Source organism: Callithrix jacchus, chromosome 12 (genome assembly GCF_049354715.1).
Source record: "Callithrix jacchus isolate 240 chromosome 12, calJac240_pri, whole genome shotgun sequence".
NCBI classification, from domain to species: domain Eukaryota; kingdom Metazoa; phylum Chordata; class Mammalia; order Primates; family Cebidae; genus Callithrix; species Callithrix jacchus.
This window is the reverse complement of record NC_133513.1, coordinates 67,378,820-67,402,035: the sequence shown is the minus strand read 5'-3', so window position 1 is coordinate 67,402,035 and position 23,216 is coordinate 67,378,820. Positions and strand designations below refer to the sequence as shown.

General features: G+C 42.3%; 1 protein-coding gene and 2 non-coding genes across 6 annotated transcripts in view; 1 reads left to right on the top strand and 2 right to left on the bottom strand.

Moving 5' to 3' along the window:
* The window catches only part of LOC108594138 (uncharacterized), a 53,754-nt gene that overhangs the window by 13,739 nt on the left and 16,799 nt on the right, over window positions 1–23,216 (bottom strand). For 2 of the 4 annotated variants that reach the window (XR_008475526.2, XR_004732020.3), the window contains one exon: window positions 5,094–16,087. The exons of the other annotated variants lie outside the window; for them this stretch is intronic. The gene's annotated coding sequence lies outside the window, so the exon portion shown is untranslated. Of the gene's footprint in view, window positions 1–5,093; window positions 16,088–23,216 lie in introns of those variants that run through there. 4 annotated transcript variants of the gene reach the window in all.
* LOC118146509 (U6 spliceosomal RNA) lies at window positions 11,519–11,626 on the bottom strand. The gene has a single exon (XR_004732369.1). It is a non-coding gene; the product is annotated as a U6 spliceosomal RNA (small nuclear RNA).
* LOC118146518 (U6 spliceosomal RNA) lies at window positions 19,363–19,470 on the top strand. The gene has a single exon (XR_004732378.1). It is a non-coding gene; the product is annotated as a U6 spliceosomal RNA (small nuclear RNA).

The window sequence follows — 23,216 nt, the reverse complement described above, 5'->3', positions numbered from 1 at the left end:
CCTTGTATTCACCCCAGTTACCCTGGCTTGGGTCGTGCCATTTTCTCTGCTGGAATGTCTTTTCCTGACAATACCATCCCTCCAACCAACCCAGCTTTCAAATTTCTCCTTTTACCCACATGAAACTTTTCTCAATTATCTGGCTCTTATTGAGCTCTTCTAAGAACTTCCTGACAACAAATTTATTGTGCCATAAATGGGTTACAGGCAGCCAGGCGCAGTGGCTCACACCTGGATTCCTGAAGGAACACACCTGTGAGCTCTCAGCACTTTGGGAGGCCAAGGCGAGCAGATCACCTGAGGTTGGGAATTCAAGACCAGCCTGACCAACATGGACAAACCCCGTCTCTACTAAAAATACAAAATTAGCTGGGTGTGGTGGCACATGCCTGTAATCCCAGCTGCTCAGGAGGCTGAGGCAGGAGTAGCGAGTGAACCCAGTAGGCAGGGGTTGCAGTGAGCCGAGATCATACCATTGCCCTCTAGCCTGGGCAATAAGAGCGAAACTCAATCTCAAAAAAAAAAAAGGGTTACAGGCAGATGGAGCTACTGATCCCCCTCAGATCTCAGGATAGGCAGGCAGGGGCTGCGTGAGAGCCCCTAGATTGGCATTTCTGGCCAGGTCTGCTTTATCAGTTTACCCTTGGGTCCATACATTATCATCATTTTCTATGCATGCCATGGCATGAAAAATGAAGATGAGCTTACCAAGAAGACCACGCTGGCACAAAGTCGATGCACTGTGAATACTGTCCAATTGATTGACATGATTTGCTTTAGATTCGTTGTTGTCTTCCATAATCATTTCTGCTTTTAGCTGTAACAGCCGCTAGTAATTACTATTATTGATTTTTTCCTCGTTTCCATTATGTAAAAATAAAACCTACACTCTACTTCACCTGGATCACTTCCTACTTCCTGAACATCCTGAAACTTTGTTACCAACATCTCCACCTTCAGCTCTCCTCAGGGATGATCAGGAAGATTCACCAGCACCTCCATGGAGCCTCCGATGAGTGCTCATGAAGCAACTAGAGGTAGAGCCCTGTCACAGGCTTCACCTGCGTCTCCACCTTTGGCTGTGCTGGCATCGGCAGTGCCGGCAGTCACACCATGGTCAGCAGGGACACTGCGCATCGTAGCCCGATTCCTGTGCTCAGCTGTTGTGATGGTGACCACAGCAGGCAGGCAGCACCACTTTTTTATAAATATCTCAAAAGTGAGGCTGTATATGAAAAGGATACCCCAACAGCTAACCTTTATATGAAGTTTCTTTTTTTTTTCTGAATGGCCCACCGCAGCTGCACCTATGGGGTTTCTATAAGTGAGATATCATACTTTATACATATGTTAATTCATTTCAAATCTCACAATCGAAATAAAGAAATATTATTCTTATCATCCCTATTTCTTTTTTGAGACAGTCTCACTCTGTCACAGGCACCATTGTCGGCTCACTGCCACCTCTGCCTCCCAGGCTTAAGTGATTCTCCTACCTCAGCCTCCCAAGTAGCTGGGATTACAGGTGTGTGCCACCATTTTTGTATTTTCAGTAGATACAGGGTTTTGCCATGTTGGCCAGGCTGCTCTTGAACTTCTGGCCTCAAGTGATCTGCCTGCCTCAGCCTCCCAAAGTACTGGCACTAAAGAAGTGGGCCACCACACCCAGACTATTTTCAAGTAGGGAAACTAAGGCACAGAAAGATTAAACTCCTTGCCCAAGGTCATTTAGCTGATAAATGGCAGAGCTAGAATTCATACCCAGATACTCCAGGCTCTGAAGTCCATGCAGGGAGCACTGTACTATGCTAGCTCTCTTTACCATGTGCTGGTGGCAGAGTTGCCACTTCAGCCTTAGCTATACAAAGAGATATCATCATCATCATAGAAGCTCAAAGGTGTATAGGAGGCCAGGCACAGTGGCTCACACCTGTAATCCCAGCACTTTGGGAGGTTGAGGCAGGTAGATCACCTGAGGTCAGGAGTTCGAGACCAATCTGACCAACATAGCGAAACCATGTCTCTACTAAAAATACAAAATTAGCCAAGCGTGGTGGTGCATGTCTGTAATCCTGGCTACTTTGGAGGCTGAGGCAGGAGAATCCCTTGAATCCGGGAGGTGGAAGTTGCAGTGAGCCAAGATCGTACCATTGCACTCCAGCCTGGACAACAAGAGTGAAACTCTGTCTCAAAAAAAAAAAAAAAAAGAAAGAAAGAAAGGTACATAGGAGGAAACTGTCAGAAGAATTAAGGTGAGGATCCCACTCACTCATGCAAATATTTCATGCCAATAAAAAAAAATGTTTCCTTTAGGTAGCCACAGTCCCAAGGCTTGGTGAGCAGATGGTATTTGCATGTCAATTAAGAAAAAGTATTTTTCCAGGCAGAAGTAGCCCATGAGGTTTTGTGAGTGAAGCAAGGGCTGGATTTCAGCTCCCACAGGATCCCCCAACTGAGAGGCCTTGACATTCACAACTATGATGGGTCCAAATTAAGTACAGATGAGAGAGACAACACAATTATGTAGCTCAATACTCTCTCTTATACAACGATATCTACAGATTATGTCAAAGATCTGGATGACTTTAAATGAGGTCATGTTTATGTAATCTGTACCTTGCTTGCCCCAACAGCCTAAGCAGTCAAAAAGATGTCAAAGTTAATGTCAGTGCCCAAATGCCCATGACTCAAGATGTATCCTTCGGTCCCTGCTGCTCAAGCAGAACTCCTCCGTGCCTGACACAAGTTTCTGGAAGGCCCCTTTGGGGAGCCTCGCATGTGCCTATAGCCAAGACAGTACTTCTGTGCTCTGGCTTTCCCACATCATGAGCTTCTCCTAACCACGGAAAAAGTTCTGCCAAGGTTTTCTGGAAGCCACCAAAGCTACCAGTCCTCAGAGTGCCAAGGGAACCCTGGGAGCAATACAAAGGGAAGGACACTGGTCCTCTCCCCAATTCTGTGCCACATCTTCTCACCTGAGCCCCAAAAACAGATCTGTCTACATCCAGAATCTTTCAAAATCTCCAAAAAAAAGTTTTTACCTCATACAAAGAATTCTACCACACCTTCCTGTCCGTTTCTGATCTTTGCCTTTTCAACAAGAAGGAATCAAATTCAATCCAAGGGGCAGAACAGGAAAACAGACATGATCACCATTGTCCCCATTCATTTATCAATTTACTGATGCACTCATCAATTTGATCAACATTGATTGAGGTCAACTTCTGTGCATGACACTGTTTTAGGCATAGAGGATAAAACATTAAATAAGGAGAGACAGAGAACATTAGGAAAAATAGCTAATGCATGCTTGGCTTAATAGCTAGGTGAGGGGTTGATAGGTGCAGCAAATCACTGTGGCACACATTTACCTATGTAACAAACCTGAACATCCTGCACATTTACCCTGGAACTTAAAAATAGAAATTAAAAAAAAAAAAAACACTAAATAAGACAGGCCAGGTGCAGTAGGCATGATCATGCCTGTAATCCCAGCACTTTGGGAGGCTAAGGTGGGTGGATCACATGAGGTCAGGAGTTCCAGACCAGCCTGACCAATATGGTGAAATACCGTCTCTACTAAAATTACAAAAATTAGCCAGGCATGGTGGCATGTGCCTATAGTCCCAGCTACTTGAGAGGCTGAGGCAGGATAATTGCTTGAACCCAGGAGGTGGAGGTTGCAGTGAGCTGAGATGGCTCCACTGCACTCCAGCCTGGGTGACAGAGCAAGACTCTGTCTCAAAAAGAAAGAAAGATCAGATCACAGAGCTTACATTATAGTGTGGGGAAGCAGAAAACAATCAAACCAAAAAGTTAATTAACAAGAAGCTATTAGCTAGTTATCATTACTAAAACAAAATAAGTTTTCAAACAAAGATTGAAAAAATTAAACATTTTTTTAAAAATTAATAAAATAAGGTGAAGTGATAGGGACAGCATTTTTCAATACTACAAGATCCAACAGCCTCTATTTAGAACACATATTTTATTTTGTAATTAATTAATTATTGATTTTTAAAAGTATATACTTATCTTACACATTGTTTTGAAATATGTATGCATTGGGGAGTGGCTACATCAAGCTAAATTAACGTACACATTACCTCACATACTTATTATTGTTTTGTGGTGAGAACACTTAAAATCTACTCTCCTAGCAATTTTTTAAAATACACCACATTGGGCCAGGCGTGGTGGCTGATGCCTACAATCCCAGCACTTTCAGAGGCCAAGGCAAGAGGACACTTGAGCCCCAAGAGTTCAAGACCAGCCTGAGGAACATAGGGAGACCCCCCCCCAGCTCAGTAAAAAATTTAAAAATTAGCCAGGCATGGTGGTGTGTGCCTATAGTCCTAACTACTCAGGAGGCTGAGGTGGGAGGATCACTTGAGCCCAGGCAGCTGAGGCTGCAGTGAGCCATAATTGTGCCACTGCACTCCAGCCTAGGCAACAGAGCAAGGCTTTGTCTCAAAAAAAAAAAAAGGAATAAATACATTCTAGTCACCATGCTGTATAATAGAGCTTTTTTTTCTCTCCTTTAATTTCAAAGAGTAATAGTACCCAATAATAGAGTTCTTGAACTTATTCCTCTACCTACGTGAAATTTTGTATCCTCCAACATCTCCCCAGCCACTCCCACACACACCCACCCACATCCCTGGTAACCACCATTCTACTCTCTACTCAGCATTTCTCAACTCTATCAGACACGATAGCCTTTATTAATAACAAACAGGGTTTGTGATTCTAACTTGAAATTCATAAATGATACAATCTACATACGCACATAATTTAAATATATATGTATACATATATTGGGAATACTGTATATATATTCCTAACTATGATAAAGAAAAATAAGAGGACATATCTATAATAAAGGATGCATTTCAGTATGTAGATGATTGGGCATGACTGTACCTGAAGACATAATAAGGTTGTCAGATAATTTGCTTCCAAACGGTGAGTCACTGTGAATGTAATAGCCTCACATGTCCACTGATTGTAGGAGTGTTGCGAAGGACTCAAATATTATCCACAGCATTGCCCTTGATGACATGATTTACCTAATTAAGGAACAATTCTAGGTTAAACTTCAAACAAAACAAAGGATAGGCCGGGTGCGGTGGCTCGCACCTGTAATCCCAGCACTTTGGGAGGCCGAGGGGTACAGATCACTTGAGATCAGGAGTTCGAAACCAGCCTGACCAACATGGTGAAACCCCATCTCTTTAAAAAACAAAAACAAAACAAAACAAACAAAAAAAGCACAAAAGATTATCTTCATCAATTTACATGATAATTGCATCTCCAAAAATTTCATTAGCTGTTACAACTAAGCAAAAAATACCTAGCCATTAGATTTCTATGGCTCTATACAGTGAGTTCTTGATACAGGTTTTTCCCTACACAGCTGTCCAGTGAAACAAAGTCATGTAGTATTGTGGGTATGGTGGCATGCACCTGTAATTATAGCTAGTCATGAGGCTGAGGGGCGAGGATCACTTAAGCTCAGAAGTTTGAGCCTACAGTGTACTATAATCATGCCTGTGAATATCCACTGCACTCCAGTCTGTGCAGCATGGTGAGGCCCTGCCTCTTTTAAAAAGAGAGAGAGAGAGGCTGGGTGCGGTGGCTCACGCCTGTAATCCCAGCACTTTGGGAGGCCGAGGCAGGTGGATCACGAGGTCAAGAGATCGAGACAATCCTGGTCAACATGGTGAAACCCCATCTCTACTAAAAATACAAAAAAAATTAGCTGGGCATGGTGGTGCATGCCTGTAGTCCCAGCTACTCAGGAGGCTGAGGCAGGAGAATTGCCTGAACCCAGGAGGCGGAGGTTGTGGTGAGCCGAGATCAGGCCATTGCACTCCAGCCTAGGTAACAAGAGCAAAACTCAGTCTCAAAAAAAAAAAAAAGAGAGCGAGTAGGGTAGCTGCACTGTTACCAAAAAACAAACAAACAAACAAAAAACGTATGTAGAGCAGTCCTTCATTGGGAGGATTCTATTGTATATTGTGTGACATCCAGCATCCCTTACCTCCCCTTTCACTCTGTCACTAAATGCCAGTAGCAACCCCAATTATTGTGACTAACAAAAATGTCCCCAAACATTTCCTAAATGCCTGCTAGGGAGTGGTGCCACCCCCATAGAGAACCAGTCAAATAAGTGATTCAGGAAGGGCTCACTAAGGAGCTACCCTTCGAGCCAAGAACTGAATGACCAAAAGGAATTAGCCATGGGAAAAGAGCATTCCAGGCAAAAGAAGCACCTGGTTCAGAGTCACTATAGTGACACCACAAATCTGGAGGGTTCTAGGAGCAGAAATAGTGCTGGGACTAGAATGAGTTTAATAAGGAGTATGATGGAGGAAGGTGAGCCAAGGTCAAACGGAATAGGGCCTTACAGGTCAAAGTAAAGATCTGGACTTTATTATTAGTGCGATGAGAAAGCAGGGTTGTTGAGGGAGGTTGTTAAGTAAGGTAAGGTCATTATTTAACTTTGGTTTGTCACTATGACTGTGGAGAATGGACTGCACTGTGAGAGGAGAGGCAGGGAGACCAGCTGGGAGGCTGTTTGCAGGTGTTCAGGAAAAATTATGGTGGCTTGGCCTAGGTTTATTAGCAGCAAGAATGGAGAGAGATGGATTGCTAAATGAATCGGTTTGGGAGAAGAGCCAATGGGACTTAGTAATGAATTGGAATTAGAGGGAGTAGGAGAGCAATTAGTCAGGGGTGACCACTGGTGGTTCTGACATGAGCAACTGAGTGGTTTTGGCACCATTTACTATACTGGTAAATCTAAGGAAGGAATAGTTGTTCATTTATTTGCTTTAGTGGGTGCCAAGAGTTCTATTTTGGACACATTCCATTTGAGATGTCTATTAGAGATCCAGTACTCAAATAGGTAAATAGGCTGTTTGGAGTTCAAACGTAAAGAAAAGGCTGGCTGAAAAGCCTGATATTTAAAGCCAGTCTGTACGTACAGTTGACCCTTGAACAACACAGGTTTGAACTGCATGGGTCCACTTATAATGGATTTTATTCCAATTCTGCCACCTTGAGACAGCAAGACCAACCCTTCCTCTTTCTAGATGATGAGGAGGAAGATTTTATGATGATCCGCTTAATAAATAGTAAATAGAGCCGGGCGCTGTGGCTCACACCTGTAATCCCAGCACTTTGGGAGGCTGAGGCAGGTGGATCAGAGGTCAGGAGTTCGAGACCAGCCTGACCAATATGGTGAAACCCCATCTTTAAAAAATATTAAAAATAAAATATATAGTAAATATATTTTCTCTGTCTTATGATTTTCTTAATAACATTTTGTTTTCTTTAGCTAACTTTATTGTAAATATACAGTTGGCCAGGCCAGGTGGCTCACACCTATAATCCCAGCACTTTGGGAGACCCAGGCAGGTGGATCATCTGACATCAGGAGTTCAAGACCAGGCTGACCGACATGGAAAAACCCTGTCCCTACTAAAAATACAAAATTAGCTGGGCATGGTGGTGCATGCCTGTAATCCCAGCTACTAGGGAGGCTGAAGTAAGAGAATCACTTGAACCAGGAGGTGGAGGTTGGGGTGAACTGAGATCGCACCATTGTGTTCCAGCCTGGGCAACAAGAGCAAAACTCCATCTCAAAAAAAAAAAAAAAGAACAGTTATATAACACACATAACATACAAAATATGTACTTATCAAGTTATTTTATTGGTAAGGCTTCTGATTAACAGTAGGCTATTAGTAGTTAAGTTTTGGAAGAGTCAAAAGTTATATGTGGTTGAGAGTGGGTTGGGCCTATAATCCTAGCTACTGTGAAAGCTGAGGTGGGAGGATTCCTTGGGCCCATGAGTTAGAGGCTACAGTAAGCTATGATTCCACCACTGTACTCCATTCTGAGAGATAGAGCAAGACCCCATCAGTAAAGAAAAAAAAGTTCTTTGCAAGTCTTCAACTGAGTGAATTTGGCACCCCAAGTCTCTATCCCCTACTCCTGACCTCCTGCTGTTCAAGAGTCAACTACAGCTGGTATTTCAAGCCACAGGCTGAGGAACAAGCATTTGGCTGGGTGCAGTGACTCACGCCTGTTATCCCAGCACTGCGGGAGCCCGAGGCAGGAGAATCACTTGAGCTCAGGAGTTCAAGATCAGCCTGGGCAACATAGCAAAACCCCCATCTCTTTTAAAAAATAATAATGAATTAATTAAAGCCATAGATTGAGAGTGACTAGGGAGAAAGTGTGTCTGGGGCAGAGGAAGGTCCCTAGCAAAGCACTCAGGGGCACAACACTTGGTAGAAATTGAATAGGGGAGGAGGGAGGGAGTCAGTTGAAAAACCAGGGTAATGGCCATCACTGGGACCACCAACGGGAAAGCAATGAGGTTGGGAGTTCGAGACCAGCCTGACCAACATGATGAAACCCTGTTTTTACTAAAAATACAAAAATTAGCTGGGCATGGTGGCGGTCATGTGTAATCCCAGCTACTCGGGAGGCTGAGGCAGAGAACTGCTTGAACCCGGGAGGCAGAGGCTGCAGTGAGCCAAGATCAGGCCACATGAGACTCCCTCTAAAAAAAAAAGAAAAAGAAAAGAATTATGAAAAATAAAAATAATAAATAATAAATTTTAAAAATTTTTAAAAAAGAAAAAAGAAAAGAATTATGAATAATTTAAAAGTTCCTTTCAGCTTCGCAAGTCATCCTTTGTAGTGTCATGTATATTTTTAGGAATGATGTCAAATTTGGAAAACCTCTATCAAGTTTATTTTATAAACAGTAAGTTATCTGGGCATTTTAAGTTATAAACTGTAAGTTATTTGGGCATTATCTGAAAGTTATAATCTGTAAGTTATTTGAGCATTTTAAGTTATCTTTTGCAGTAACTGTCTTAAATGCTTTTTGAATTGACAACACTCACTAACCAGTTGTCATTGATCTTCTTGTGTAGTGTCATATTAGATGCTATGTTAGTTTCATCAAAGTCAGTTTTCCATGTAAATTAGCAAAAAATTTAAATCTCTTTTCAATGTGTTTATTTGCTCTATTAATGAGATTTTTTAAAAATCCATGAGTTTATTCATTACATCTGTTCAAAATATCTTCCTCTTAATGTGCTGGTTTGGGTTTGATCTGCAAATTTTTTATTGTAATTTGGTCTCAATATCAGAAGAATTTCTCTAACAGTTTTGTTTCCAGTTTAATTATCTTTTATTCTGAATTTATTCTGTATTATTAATATTTTAACTTGTAAGTTAATTTTAAATGATAAAAGAAAATATCCTTTATATAAGTCCAAATCAGAAGTCTGTAATTTCTCACTTATTTTATTAAAATATTGCAAAACATTTTCCAAATGGCAATTAAAAGTGCACATTCTAGTTTCATAAACATTTTATTTTATTTTATTGATTGATTGAGACAGAGTCTCTCCCTGGTGCTCAGGTTGGAATGCAATGGCAAGATCTCTGTTCACTGCAACCTTCGCCTCCTGGGCTCAAATCCCATCTCAGCCTACCGAGCAGCTGGGTCTACAGGGATGTGTGAACATGCATGGCTAATTTTTGTATTTTCGGTAGAGTCAGGGTTTCACCATGTTGCTCAGTCTGGTCTCAAACCCTTGGCCTCAAGTGATCTGCCTGCCTTCCAAAGAGCTGGGATTACAGATGTAAGCCACTGCACCCAGTCCATTAACATTTTAAATAAACTTTGCAGCGGTGTGTGTTAGCCTTTCTCTTCTGAATCTTTGAAAAATGATTTGGAATCCTTAAAACGTTGTATTCACCTTGCAAAGCTTAGAACAACATCTATGGCAGACAATCTCCTTACACTTAGACTTCTTAAAGAAAAATCCAAATTGGCATGTTTCTTTAAGATAGTCCACATATGTTGAGTGTCAGGATGGTATTGTAACATAAAATGAAATAAAATGTTCCATATATGAAGAACTCGAGAAGGAAAAATATAACTATTGCAAAATACGGAAGTCATCAACAACTTTAGTTATTCTCAGGGCAGCTTTTTCTCCACCAAAATGCTTTTAATTCTACATAATTAATGTTGTTGTTGTTCTGAAATGGAGTCTTGCTCTGTCGGTAGCCCAGGCTGGAGTGAAATGGTGCAATCTTAGCTTACTGTGACCTCCTATTCCTGCCTAAACCTCCCAAGTACCTGGGATTACAGATGTGTGCCACTATCCCCAGCTAATTTTTGTATTTTTATTAGAGATGAGGTTTCACCATGTTGGCCAGGCTGGTCTCCAACTCCTAACCTCAAATGATCCACCCACCTCAGCCTCCCAAAGTGCTGGAATTACAGGCATGAGCCACCATGCTGACTCCAGCCCCTTATCCTCGCCTTTCCTAACAATTGCATAATAGTACGACTGATCATGAATACTGTTCATTGGAAGCTTGCAATTGTTGAATAAAGTCATAAATAAATAGATTTCAATTAACCAAAGTCAACAATGGCTCATGAGTATTTCTATTAATAATGTAGAATAGGCAGGATGCGGTGGCTCATGCCTGTAATCCCAGCACTTTGGAAGGCAAAGGCAGGCGTATCACTTGAGGTCAGGAGTTCAAGAGCAACCTGGCCAACATGGTAAAATCTTGTCTCTACCAAAAATACAAACTTTGGCAGGGTGCGGTTGCTCACACCTGTAATCCCAGCACTTTGGGAGGCGGAGGAAGGAGAATTTTTTGAGCCTGGGAGGTGGAGGTTGCAGTGAGCCAAGATCATGCCATTGCACTCCAGCCTGGGTGACAGAGCAAGACTTCATCTCAAAAAAAAAAAAAAAATTACAAAAATTAGTTGGGCATGGTGGAGGGTGCCTGTAATTCCAGCTGCTCAAGAATTGCTTGAACCCAAGAGGCAGAGGTTGCAGTGAGCTGAGATCGTACTACTGCACTCCAGCCTGGGTGACAGAGTCAGACCCTGTCTCGATGAAAGTAATAGTAACTCTTTCATTTTGTACACATTGATTAACCCTTCATAAGTTTTAGATGTTACATTTGTTCTTTCATATTGACTTTTTTCCAAGTCCCAATGCAAAAATAGAATAGAATCCAGAAATTAGTTCAATGATCCATATGAAATTACCCTTGTCTGAAGAACACTATTTTTTTTTTAAGAACACTATTTTTTTACTATGACCTCTGAAGCAACTTTTATTTAAAAATTTAATAACTACAGCTACACTTTTTAGCATTTCAACATACTTCAGAATTTTTTTCTTGTTTTATTTTTTTCAAGATATTAGTCTAGTGCATTTTTATTTGATTTACATGTATTCCAAGTAAACATAGCCTCCTAATTGCTCTGTGGAATGTATTTGACTTTTGAAACTTAATATATTTATCCAGCCCCAAAACCCCTTTGTTGCAATGTCTGCCCTGTTGAAAACAGTTTACAAACAAAATGATAAATTCAACCTTCAGTCTTACAATAGGTTAAGCAGATTCTCATACCAGTTTGACCATTTTTTTTTCTTTTTCTTTTAAATGTATTATTTTTTTAATGGAATACTTCACGAATTTGCGTGTCATTCTTGCGCAGGGGCCATAGCTAACCTTCTCTGTATTGTTCCAATTTTAGTGCATGTGCTGCCAAAGCGAGCACCAGTTTGAGCATTTTTAAGTATTTTAAATATATCTCTTTGAGAAATATGTTTTTTCATGAGCTGTTTTGTTTGCGCCTCTGTAAATATTAATAGACCAAATATATCAAAAAGTAAACTTTTCTGTTATTCAGTGCTAAATGAAATGATTGCTTATCATAACGGACTACAATGAAAAATCATGGCAATTATCAAAATCAATGAATTCTCAGATGAGAACACATTAAAAAAAATCAATAAATTCACCAAGCTGAAGCACTTGCTGACCTTCTTATATGTTCTGTTTACTATGCAAAATTTGTTTTTTCTTCTTATTATTTTCATCTTCTTTATTCTATTTTCTATTTCCTGTTTAGGTATCTTGATTATTATAGTAATTTTTTTTATTTTTTTTGAGACGGAGTTTCACTGTTGTTACCCAGACTGGAGTGCAATGGCATGATCTCGGCTCACCGCAACCTCCGCCTTCTGGGTTCAAGCAATTCTCCTGACTCAGCCTCCCAAGTAGCTGGGACTACAGACGCGCACCACTATGCCCAGCTAATTTTTGTATTTTTAGTAGAGACGGGGTTTCACCTTTTTGACCAGGATGGTCTTGATCTCTTGACCTCGTGATCCGCCCACCTCGGCCTCCCAAAGTTCTGGGATTATAGGCGTGAGCCACCGCGCCCAGCCCTATCATAGTCATTCTTATTTTCTGTGTTGGCTATCAAAAATATTTTTCTTTCTTTCTTTTTTTTTTTTTTAAGACGGGGTTTCACTATGTTCATCAGGCTGGTCTTGAACTCCTTACCTCAGGTGATCCGCCCGCCTTGGCCTCCAAAGTGCTTGGATTACAGGCATGAGCCACCACACCCGGCAAAAATATTGTTCTAATCCCAGTAAGGCATGGTGGCACCCCTTCATAGTCCTAGCTTCTCGAGAGGCCAGGCAGGAGGATCACTTGAGCCCAGGAGTTTCAGGCTGCAGTGAGCTATGATTTCACCACTGCACCCGAGCCTGGGTGATGGATGGAGTGAGACACTGCCAAAAAATTTTTTTTTCTAATCTTGATTGCAACTAACAGAGCTTTTAGTTTCTGTTTAATATACTAAGATTTTTTTTTTTTTTTTTTTTGAGACGGAGTTTTGCTGTTGTTACATAGACTGGAGTGGAATGGCACAATCTCGGCTCACCGCAACCTCCATCTTCTGGGTTCAAACAATTCTCCTGCCTCAGCCTCCCGAGTAGCTGGGACTATAGGTGCGCACAACCATGTCCAGCTAATTTTTGTATTTTTAGTAGAGACGGGGTTTCACCTTGTTGGCCAGGATGGTCTCGATTTCTTGACCTCGTGATCCACCCGCCTTGGCCTCCCAAAGTGCTGGGATTATAGGTGTGAGCCACCGCGCCCAGCCAATATACTAAGATTTTTTAAAAAGTATTTTAAAGCTTCTGTCTTCTTTCTTGATTTCTACAAGGATGCCTTCTTGTCATAGTTGAATAGCGAAATGATCATCAGAACAAAAAAAACTTAAACTAAGACGTATACAAGAGAAATTCAAATGTGTTTCAAATTGCTACTACATTGCATAGAGCAATATAATTGTACAGTCAAATTCCTTATATATTGCATGCAAAACTGCAGGAGCTCTGTGTCTGGATTCTTCTTCAGACCATTTCACTCTCTGATGCCAGTTTTTGTGCCATTTCATCTAGAACCAGGAGATTTTGAAGAACAAGGTGACAAATACATTAAAATGCAATCCAGCCCGGCATGGCAGCTCACACCTGCAATCCCAACACTGGGAGACCAAGGCCAGAGGATTGCTTGAGTCCATCAAGACCAGCCTAGGCAACATAGTGAAAACCCATCTTTGTTAAGGAAAAAAGTAATATTGGGTGAAGGCACAATACTAACAAAAAAAAAAAAAAAAAGGAAGAAAGTAATAATAAATAAAAAAGAAATTTTAAAAAATGCAATCCCATATGTTGGAATGTATAAAACCCATGACTTCAGGCCAGGTGTGGCAGCTCATGTAATCCCAGCACTATGGGAGGCCAAGGCAGGTGGATCACTTGAGCTCAGGAATTTGAGACCAGCCTGGCCAACATAACAAAACCCCATCTCTACAAAAAATACAACCAATTAGCCAGGCATGGTGGTGCTCACTTGTAATCCTAGCTACTCAGGAGGCTAAGGCAGAAGAATCACTTGAACCCAGAAGGCGGACATTTCAGTAAGCTGAAATTGTACCTCTGCACTCCAGCCTGGATGACAGAGCGAAACTCCATCTCAAATAAATAAATAAAACCCATGACTTCATACATGTGTATACTCATTGTAGAACTGTTCAGGTTTCTGCCTGAGAAGCAGGAATTCTGACAAATTTTATTTTGCCTGATGCTCATTTTTTTAAAACCAGTGCATTTTTAGATATATATGCTGCATAATCAAGTATATTCCTGACAGAAGAGGATTTCTAATTTGATATTCTGTCAATGAGAATCTAATTCCTCTGCTTACAAGTTTATATGCTTCAAATTGGAAGAATTTTTAACAGATTAGCTTCTGGTTCTACATGTTTCAAACACTGTTTTTCCCCATTTTTTTTTTTTTATTTGAGACAGAGCCTTGCTCTGTCACCCAGGCTGGAGTTCACTGGTGTGACTGAGCTCACTGCAACCTATGCCTCTGGGGTTTAAGTGATTCTCTCTCATGCCTCAGCCTCCTGAGTAACTGGTACTACAGACGTGCGCCACCATGACCAGCTCATTTTTTTGTATTTTTTGTAGAGACAGCGTTTCACCCTGTTGGCCAGGCTGGGCTCAACTCCTGGGCTCAAGTGATCCGCCCATCTCAGCCTCCCAAAGTGCTAGGATTACAGTTGTGAGCCTCCGTGCCAGGCCCTCAATTTTATATACTCACAGAGCAGAAGCCATAGACATGTTAATGTTATGATATGACCCTGCACCTTCATGTCACAACCCTGGGTGAGATGGTGCAAAAACAGAAGTACAATTCTTGAAACTCCTTCTATACTGGTATGACCACACTGGTACCACCAAATTCAAACTAAATGTTTGTAACTCAGCTTTCTTGAGCTGGACTCCAAAATGCAAAAAGATATGTGATGGGGCTGGACGCGGTAGCTCACACCTATAATCCCAGCTTTTTGGGAGGCGGATCACAAGATCAGGAGATTGAGACTATCCTGGCTACTATGGTGAAATCCCATTTCTACTAAAAATACAAAAAATTAGTCGGGCATAGTGGTGCATGCCTGTAGTCCCAGCTGCTCAGGAGGCTGAGGCAGGAGAATCCCTTGAACCCGGGAGATGGAGGCTGCAGTTAGCCCAAATTGCGCCACTGCACTCCAGCCTGCATGACAGAGTGAGATTCTATCTGAAAGAAAGAGAGAGAGAAAAGAAGAAAGAAGAGAAGGAAGGAAGGAAGGAAGGAAGGAAGGAAGGAAGGAAGGAAGGAAGGAAGGAAGGAGAAAGAAAGAGAAAGAAAAAGAAGGAAGGAAGGAAATGTGATGAAAAGGAGGTTAGAATGAAAAGACACAGTGGTCTCAACTGACTGCAGTAAAAAATAGTTTGCATGCAGAGGTAGTATTAGAATGGAAAATTTAAAAAAAAAAGTTTGCAAATTATACAGAATTACATGACCCTGAGAACTCATGGCTAGAATTCCTTGTAGGTTGTTGGAAGGAGTAGGTGCCAGTGAAAAGCCTTGTGTCCTATGCTTCATTCTCTTCACAGAAAATTCTTCTCCACAAGGCAATAAAGTATTTTAAGAGGAAGATAGGGTTTGCTGTATCAAATACTGCCAAGAAGTAAAATAGGATAAAGACTGGCACAAAACTATTGGATATGGCAATGGAAGGTCTTTAGTGACTTTGAAAATCGTGATTCCATTAGAAGATACAGAAGCCATCTTCAAATAGATTAAGGAAAGAATGGGAGATTAGGAAGATAAGACAATGACAACATGCAAAAACTTCTGTTTGGCTATGGTCTCTCTGTACTTATAAAGATCTCCAGGATTCATTGTTTAGTGAAAGGTAGAGAATAGTGTGTACACTATACTACTCTTGCTGTACGGATTAATACGTGTATCTCTCAACGTCCACAGAAGATGCCTCCAGCGAGGGAAACTGACCTTTGGAATTTTTGAAGCATGTGAATGTATTATCTATTCAAAACATAATTTTTACCCAGGTGCAGTGGCTTGTAACTGCCCAGTGTGTTCACCTTGCGTGCTGCCTAGACAACCAATTTATCAGGGGAATCGCAATAGAGAAAGAGCAATTCCTGGTTTTATTATTATTCAAATCAGTCTCCCCCAGCAATGGGGATCAGAGTTTTTAAGTACAACATGGTGAGTTGTGGGGGAAGACAGTGAGCCAAGAGTGCTGATTGGTTGGGTTGGAGATGAAGTCATAGGGAGTCGAAGCTGTCTTCTTGTGCTGAGTCAGTTCCTGGGGGTGGGAATGTCACAAGATCAGATGAGCCAGTTTATCAGTCTGGGTGGTACCAGCGGATCCATCAAGTACAGGGTCTGCAAAATATCTCAAGCACTGATTTTAGGCTTTACATTAGTGATGTTATCCCCAGGAGCAACTTGGGAGGGTCAGAATTTGTAGCCTCCAGCTGCATGACTCCTAAACCAAAATTTTTTCTTTTTTTTTTTTTTGTTTGAGATGGAGTTTTGCTGTTGTTACCCAGACTGGAGTACAATGGCACAATCTCGGCTCACCGCAACCTCCGCCTTCTGGGTTCAAGCAATTCTCCTGCCTCAGCCTCCCGAGTAGCTGGGACTACAGGCTCGCACCACCATCCCCAGCTAATTTTTATATTTTTAGTAGAGACCGGGTTTCACCTTGTTGACCAGGATGGTCTCAATCTCTTGACCCCCGCCTCGGCCTCCCAAAGTGCTGGGATTATAGGCGTGAACCACGGTGCCTGGCCTAAACTAAAATTTTTAATCGTTGGCTAATTTGTTAGTCCTACAAAAGCAGACTAGTCCCCAGGCAAGAAAGGAGTTTGTTTTCAGAAAGAGCCTTTATTTTAAACTGTATTGGCCAGGCAATATGGCCCACACCTATAATCCCAGCACTTTGGGAGGTGGAGGTGAGGTCATGAGTTTGAGACCCACCTAGCCAACATGGTGAAACCCCATCTCTACTAAAAATACAAAATTAGCCTGTGTGGTGGTGCATGCCTGTAATCCCAGCTACTTGGGAGGTTGAGGCAGGAGAATCTCTTGAACCTGTGAGACGGAGGTTGCAGTGAGCTGAGATCGTGCCATTGCATTCCAGCCTGGGCAACAAGAGCAAAACTCCATCTCAAAAAATAATAATAATAAACTGTAAACTATAAACTAAGTTCCTCCCAAAGTTAGTTCAGCCTACACTCAGGAAGGAACAAAGACAGCTTGGAAGTTAGAAGCAAGGTGGAGTTGGGGGCCGGGCACAGTGCTTCATCCCTGTAATCCCAGAACTTTGGGAGGATGAGGTGGGAGGATTACTTGGGGTCAGGAGTTCAAGACAAGCCTGTCCAATATGGTGAAACCCCATCTCTACTGAAAAATTAGCCAGGCATGGTAACAGGTCCCTGTAATTCCAGCTTCTTGGGAAGCTTAAGCAGGAGAATCACTTGAACCTAGGAGACGGAGATTGCAGTGAGCTGACATGGTGCCACTGCACCCAGCCTGGGCAACACAGCAAGATCAAGCTGCAACTATATTTACTGGGTCAGAGAGGGAACTGTGAGAAAATTATGTATTTTTTTTTGAGATGGAGTCTTGCTCTGTCACCCAGGCTAGAGTACAGTGCTTGGATTACAGGCATGAGCCACCACGCCGGCTTTTTTTTTTCTTTACAATGTGCTAGCTGCTATGCAGGTGCTAGGGTTATGGTGGTGAAGAGGCTAGAGAAATCCTTGCTCTTGTATGGCTTTCAGTCTAAAGTAGGACATAAAAGCCAAAACAGATAACTACAATATCATGTGGTCAAGGTTCTAAGGCACACTATGAGAAGACAGAGGAAGGGTCATGCGTCAGTGTGTGAGGGCAACCATAACAAAATATTGGGGAAGTGCTGTTGTTGTCTTTGTTTAAAATATAAACAATAAACTGATTTTTTCCCAGAGTTCAAGACCAGCCTGGCCCTCATGGTGAAACCCTGTCTCTACTAAAAATACAAAAATTAGCCAGGCGCAGTGGCAGGTGCCTGTAGTCCTAGCTACTCAGGAGGCTTAAAGAACAGGCTGGTCTCAAACTCCCGACTTCAGGTGATCCTCCCACCTTGGCCTCCCAAAGTGCTGGGATTACAAGCATGAGCCACCACGCCTGCCCTAAGACTGATTTTTTGAGATATTTTCCAGACTGACCTCACCCAGTCCCGTGACTGACAACTCAACTGGTCCTGTGGCCTCACTGACAGACTCAGCATATAAAGACCATTTTCCACACCCCTGTGATCCCCAACCAGTTAGCAGCATCTATTCCCTAGGTCCCTCTCCTCCTCACCCCGACTAAATTGTCCATAAAAATCCTAACCTCTGAGCCTTTGGGGAGACTGATTTGAGTAATACTGTTATGTCCTGCATGGCCAGCCTCATGTTGATTAAACTCTTTCTCTTCTGCAATAGTGTGGTCTCACATAACTAGTCTTCTCTTTGCAATGGGCAAGAAGAACCCATAGGGTAATTACATCTGTGCAGACATACCCCTGGTGTCTCTACCTCTTTTTTTTTTTTTTTTTTTTTTTTGAGACAGGGTCTTACTCTATCACCTAGGCTGGAGTGCAGTGATGCGATCTTGGTTCACTACCACCTCTGCCTCCCAGGTTCAAGCAATTCTCCTGCCTCAGTCTCCTGAGCAGCTAGGACTACAGGCACCTGCCACTGCACCTGGCTAATTTTTGTATTTTTAGTAGAGATGGGGTTTCCCCATGTTGGCCACGTTGGTCTTGAACTCCTGACCTCAAGCAATTCACTGAGGCTGGAAATGCTGGGATTACAGGCTTGAGCCACCTCTCAGAGCCTCTCTACATCTTTTTTTTTTTTTTCTTGAGATGGAGTCTTGCTCTGTTGCCAGGCTGGAGTGCAGTGGCGCAATCTCGGCTCACTGCAACCTCCGCCTTCTGGGTTCAAGCAATTCTTCCGCTTCAGCCTCCGGAGTAGCTGGGACCACAGGCACATGCCACCACGCCCGGCTAATTTTTTTGTATTTTTTTAGTAGATATGGGGTTTCACCATGTTGGCCAGGATGGTCTCAATCTCTTGACCTCGTGATCCGCCCGCCTCAGCCTCCCAAAGTGCTGGGATTACAGGCATGAGCCACCACGCCCAGCCCTCTCTACATCTTCTTACACCACCTTTATTGGATTAGGGCCCCACCCTGATGACCTCATTTAAACTTAATTATCTCCTTAAAAGCCCTATCTCCAAATCTAGTCGTATTAGTGGTTAAGACTTCAACCTATGAATTTTGGGAGAACATAATTCAATCCATTAACAGGTTAGGTTTCCAGAAAGAAATCTCATCCAAGGTAAGGCTTGAAGTTTGCATGAAATTAGCCAGGTAAAGAGTGGGGAATGATGGGTGTGGTGGCTCATGCCTGTAATCCCAGCACTTTGGGAGGCTGAGATGAGAGGATCGCTTGAGGCCAGGAGTTCAAGACCAGCCTGGTCAACATGGGGAGACCTCCCCACCATCTGTAAATTAAAATTTAAAAAGAGGAGAGGAAAGGTGCTCATTTTGGCAGCATGTATACTGAAAACTGGAATGATACAGAGCAGATTAGCATGGCCCCTGTGCCAGGATGACATGCAAATTTTTATGAAGCAATTAAATTTAAAGACAAAAATAAAGCATGGGGAAAAGAGTGCTTCAGACTGCAGGTCAAGGCTGGTCAAAGGCCAGGGTACAAGAAAGTATGGCATATCAGAAAACCAAAAGTATTTTCTAGATGATTCCAGAGAGGTCCACAAAGAAACTTGGAAGGCCTTGGAAGTCTTGATAGAATTGGGGCTTTGTCTCAGGGCAATAGGAAGCCAGTAAAACTCTGTAAGCAGGAGACTGATAGAACCATATCTGCATTGATCACTTTAGCTTTAACGTGGAGAGTGAAGTGAAAAATGGTAACATCGGAAATAGAATGACAAGTTAGGAGGTTTTTATAATAAAATAGGGAGGATGGGAATATACAGAATTGAGAAATCTTCAGAACCTAGAATTGGCAGGACATGCTAATGGGCTAGAAAATAAGGAATAAACTAGAAAACAAAAAAATAAAGAAAAAAAGAAAATAAGGAATAAACTGAGGATGATGCTTAGGTTTCTGAGTTAAGCCAGTGGTTGGGCAGTTAGTGACACGCCCTGAGATAGGAAACAAAAAAGCAGATGATTGGGGGAGCGGCGAATGGTAAACTCAGTGTTCAATACAGTACATTGAGTTGTAGATATGTGAGTCATACAATTAAAGATGTTCACAGCCTCATCAGCAAGCTGTTTTCATCCCTGCTTTAGAAATAAAAAGCAACAGGCCAGGTGCAGTGGCTCACACCTATAATTCCAGAACTTTGGGAGGCTGAAGCAGGTGGATCATCTAAGGTCAGGAGTTTGAGACCAGCCTGACCAACATAGTGAAACTTCGTCTCTATTAAAAATATAAAAATTCGCTGGGCATAAGGCCCGGCGCAGTGACTCATGCTTATAATCCCAGCACTTTGGGGTGCCAATGCGGGCAGATCACCTGAGGTCAGGAGTTCGAGACCAGCCTGGCCAACAGGGAGAAACCCTGTCTCTACTAAAACTATAAAAAGTTAGCCAGGCTTCATGGTGGGCATCTGTAATCCCAGCTACTTGAAAGACTGAGGCAGGAGAATCACTTGAATCTGGGAGGCGAAGGTTACATTGAGCCGAAATTCTGCTATTGCACTCCAGTCTGGGCAACAAGAGTGAAACTCCGTCTCAAAAATAAAATAAAGTAAAAAGCAACAATAACTGACATTTCAAGACATTAATGAAATGGGATCCATGCCCAGGTTCATCAAACTCTGAGGGCTATGCTTTTTCAACTACAGTCCACAAAATTTTGCCCAAAACTCTGTCAGTCAGATATATTTCAGAATTCGTAATTTACTGATTTTAGAAACATAATATAGTGCCTATATTCTATATTATAGAACAGGGGCTGGGAAAGTATCTCACAATCAAACAAATTGATAAATCTCTAATGAATCGTGAATATTCATAAGTGGGGTAAAAGAGGATCAAATAGTCTTGTGATAGTTCAGGATGAGTTCGCCATTAAATGAGTATATAAAAATTTCACCAGCCTGGGCAATATAGTGAGACCCCATTGTTACAAAAAATTTAAAAATTAGCTGGGTGGTGCATCCCTGCAGTCCCCGCTACTCAGGAGGCTGAGGTGGGGGATCATTTGAGCCTGGGAGGTAAGGGGTGCAATGAGCCTTGATTGTGCCACTGCACACCAGCCTGGGAGACAGAGCAAGACCCTATCTCAAAAAAAAAAAAAAAAATTAGGCCAGGTGTGGTGGTAATCCCAACACTTTGGGAGTTCAAGGGAGTGATCAGGAGTTTGAGACCAACCTGGCTAGCAAGGTGAAACCCCGTCTCTACTACAAATACAAAAGTTAGCCGGAAGTGGTGTTGCAACACCTCTAGTCCCAGCTACTGGGGTGACAAAGCATGAGAATTGAACTTGGGAGGCAAAGACTGCAGTGAGCCGAGATCATGCCACTGTACTCCAACTTGGGTAACAGAGCGAGGTTCTGTCTCAAAAATAAAATTTCGTTTTCAGGATATATTGGATTTGGGAATTCTGGATAAATGATAAATGCACACTTTCTTGGATAATGCTGTATGATAGAGGTCAAAAAAATAGAGTTTCGGGCCGGGCATGGTGGCTCAAGCCTGTAATCCCAGCACTTCGGGAGGCCGAGGCGTGGATCACGAGATCAAGAGATCGAGACCATCCTGGTCAACATGGTGAAACCCCATCTCTACTAAAAATACAAAATATTAGCTGGGCGCGGTGGCACGTGCCTGTAATCCCAGCTACTCAGGAAGCTGAGGCAGGAGAATTGCCTGAACCCAGGAGGCGGAGGTTGCGGTGAGCCGAGATCGCGCCTTTGCACTCCAGCCTGGGTAACAAGAGCGAAACTCCGTCTCAAAAAAAAAAAAAAAAAAATAGAGTTTCAAGAAAAAAGTGGTGGTTTTTGTTTTGTTTAGTTTTGTTTTTCAGGATAAGTACAAGATTATGACTTTTTTTGAAAGTGGTGTTAAATATTACTGAGAAGGCCGGGTGTGGTGGCTCACGCCTATAATCCCAGTACTTTGGGAGGCCGAGGCAGGTGGATTACGAGGTCAAGAGATCGAGACCATCCTGGTCAACATGGTGAAACCCCGTCTCTATAAAAATACAAAAATTAGCTGGGCATGGTGGTGCGCGCCTGTAGTCCCAGCTACTCGGGAGGCTGAGGCAGGAGAATTGCTTGAACCCAGAAGGTGGAGGTTGCGGTGAGCCGAGATCGCGCCATTGCACTCCAGTCTGGGTAACAACAGCAAAACTCCGTCTCAATATATATATAACTGAGAGATGAAAGACACGAATTGAAGAAAGGTCATCAAACTTGGTGATCAGAAGCTGAATAGAGATATTGTCAGAAGCACACTCCTTAACTATATAAAAGAATGAGAGCAGAAGTCAGCCTTTTTTTTTTTTTTTTTTTTTTTGAGGCAGAGTCTTGTTCTGTCCCCAGGCGCCGGGCTGGAGTGCAGTGGTGCGATCTCGGCTCACTGCAACCTCCAGCTCCTGGGTTCAAGCAATTCTCCTACCTCAGCCACGGAGTAGCTGGAACTACAGATGCATGCCACCATGCCCAGCCAATTTTTGTATTTTTTAGTAGAGACAGGATTTCACCATGTTACATGGCCAGGATGGTCTCGATCTCTTGACCTTGTGATCCGCCCGCCTCAGCCTCCCAAATTGCTGGGATTACAAGTGTGAGCCACCACGCCCGACAGAAGTCAGCTTTTAAGGGGTTAAAGAGTAAGACAATATTCATGCCCAGAAATGGTTAAAATTAAAAAGACAAAGAATACAAAGTATCGACAACCATTTAAGGCAAGTGGCATTTTTATTCACTGCTGGTGGTAGTGTGTTTTGGAAAACTGTTTGGCAATCTCTGCTATATGCATAACCCCTGATGCACCAATTCTAGCCTACGTAAGTGCTCAGCAAAATGCATGCACATGAACTCAAGAAAACATCTACAGGAATGTTCCCATCAGCTTTGTTTTTGGAATAGTGGTGGGTATTCATTACATTGTATTTTTTTCCTTTTTTTTTTTAACTCAAACACAGCAGCTTAGTTCTCCTAGATCATTACATTGTAAATCAAATTAACTACAAATAAATAAAATGTACCATGCATGAACCACTGACAACCACTGGTCATGAACCAAGGATTTTAATTTATTCCAAACTGTGTGGTGAGGTTCATAAGAAAAGGTGAAGAATGTTAAGTCCTTAATGAGAATGCACCTATCCAAAAAGGGATTAGGCCAGGTGCAGT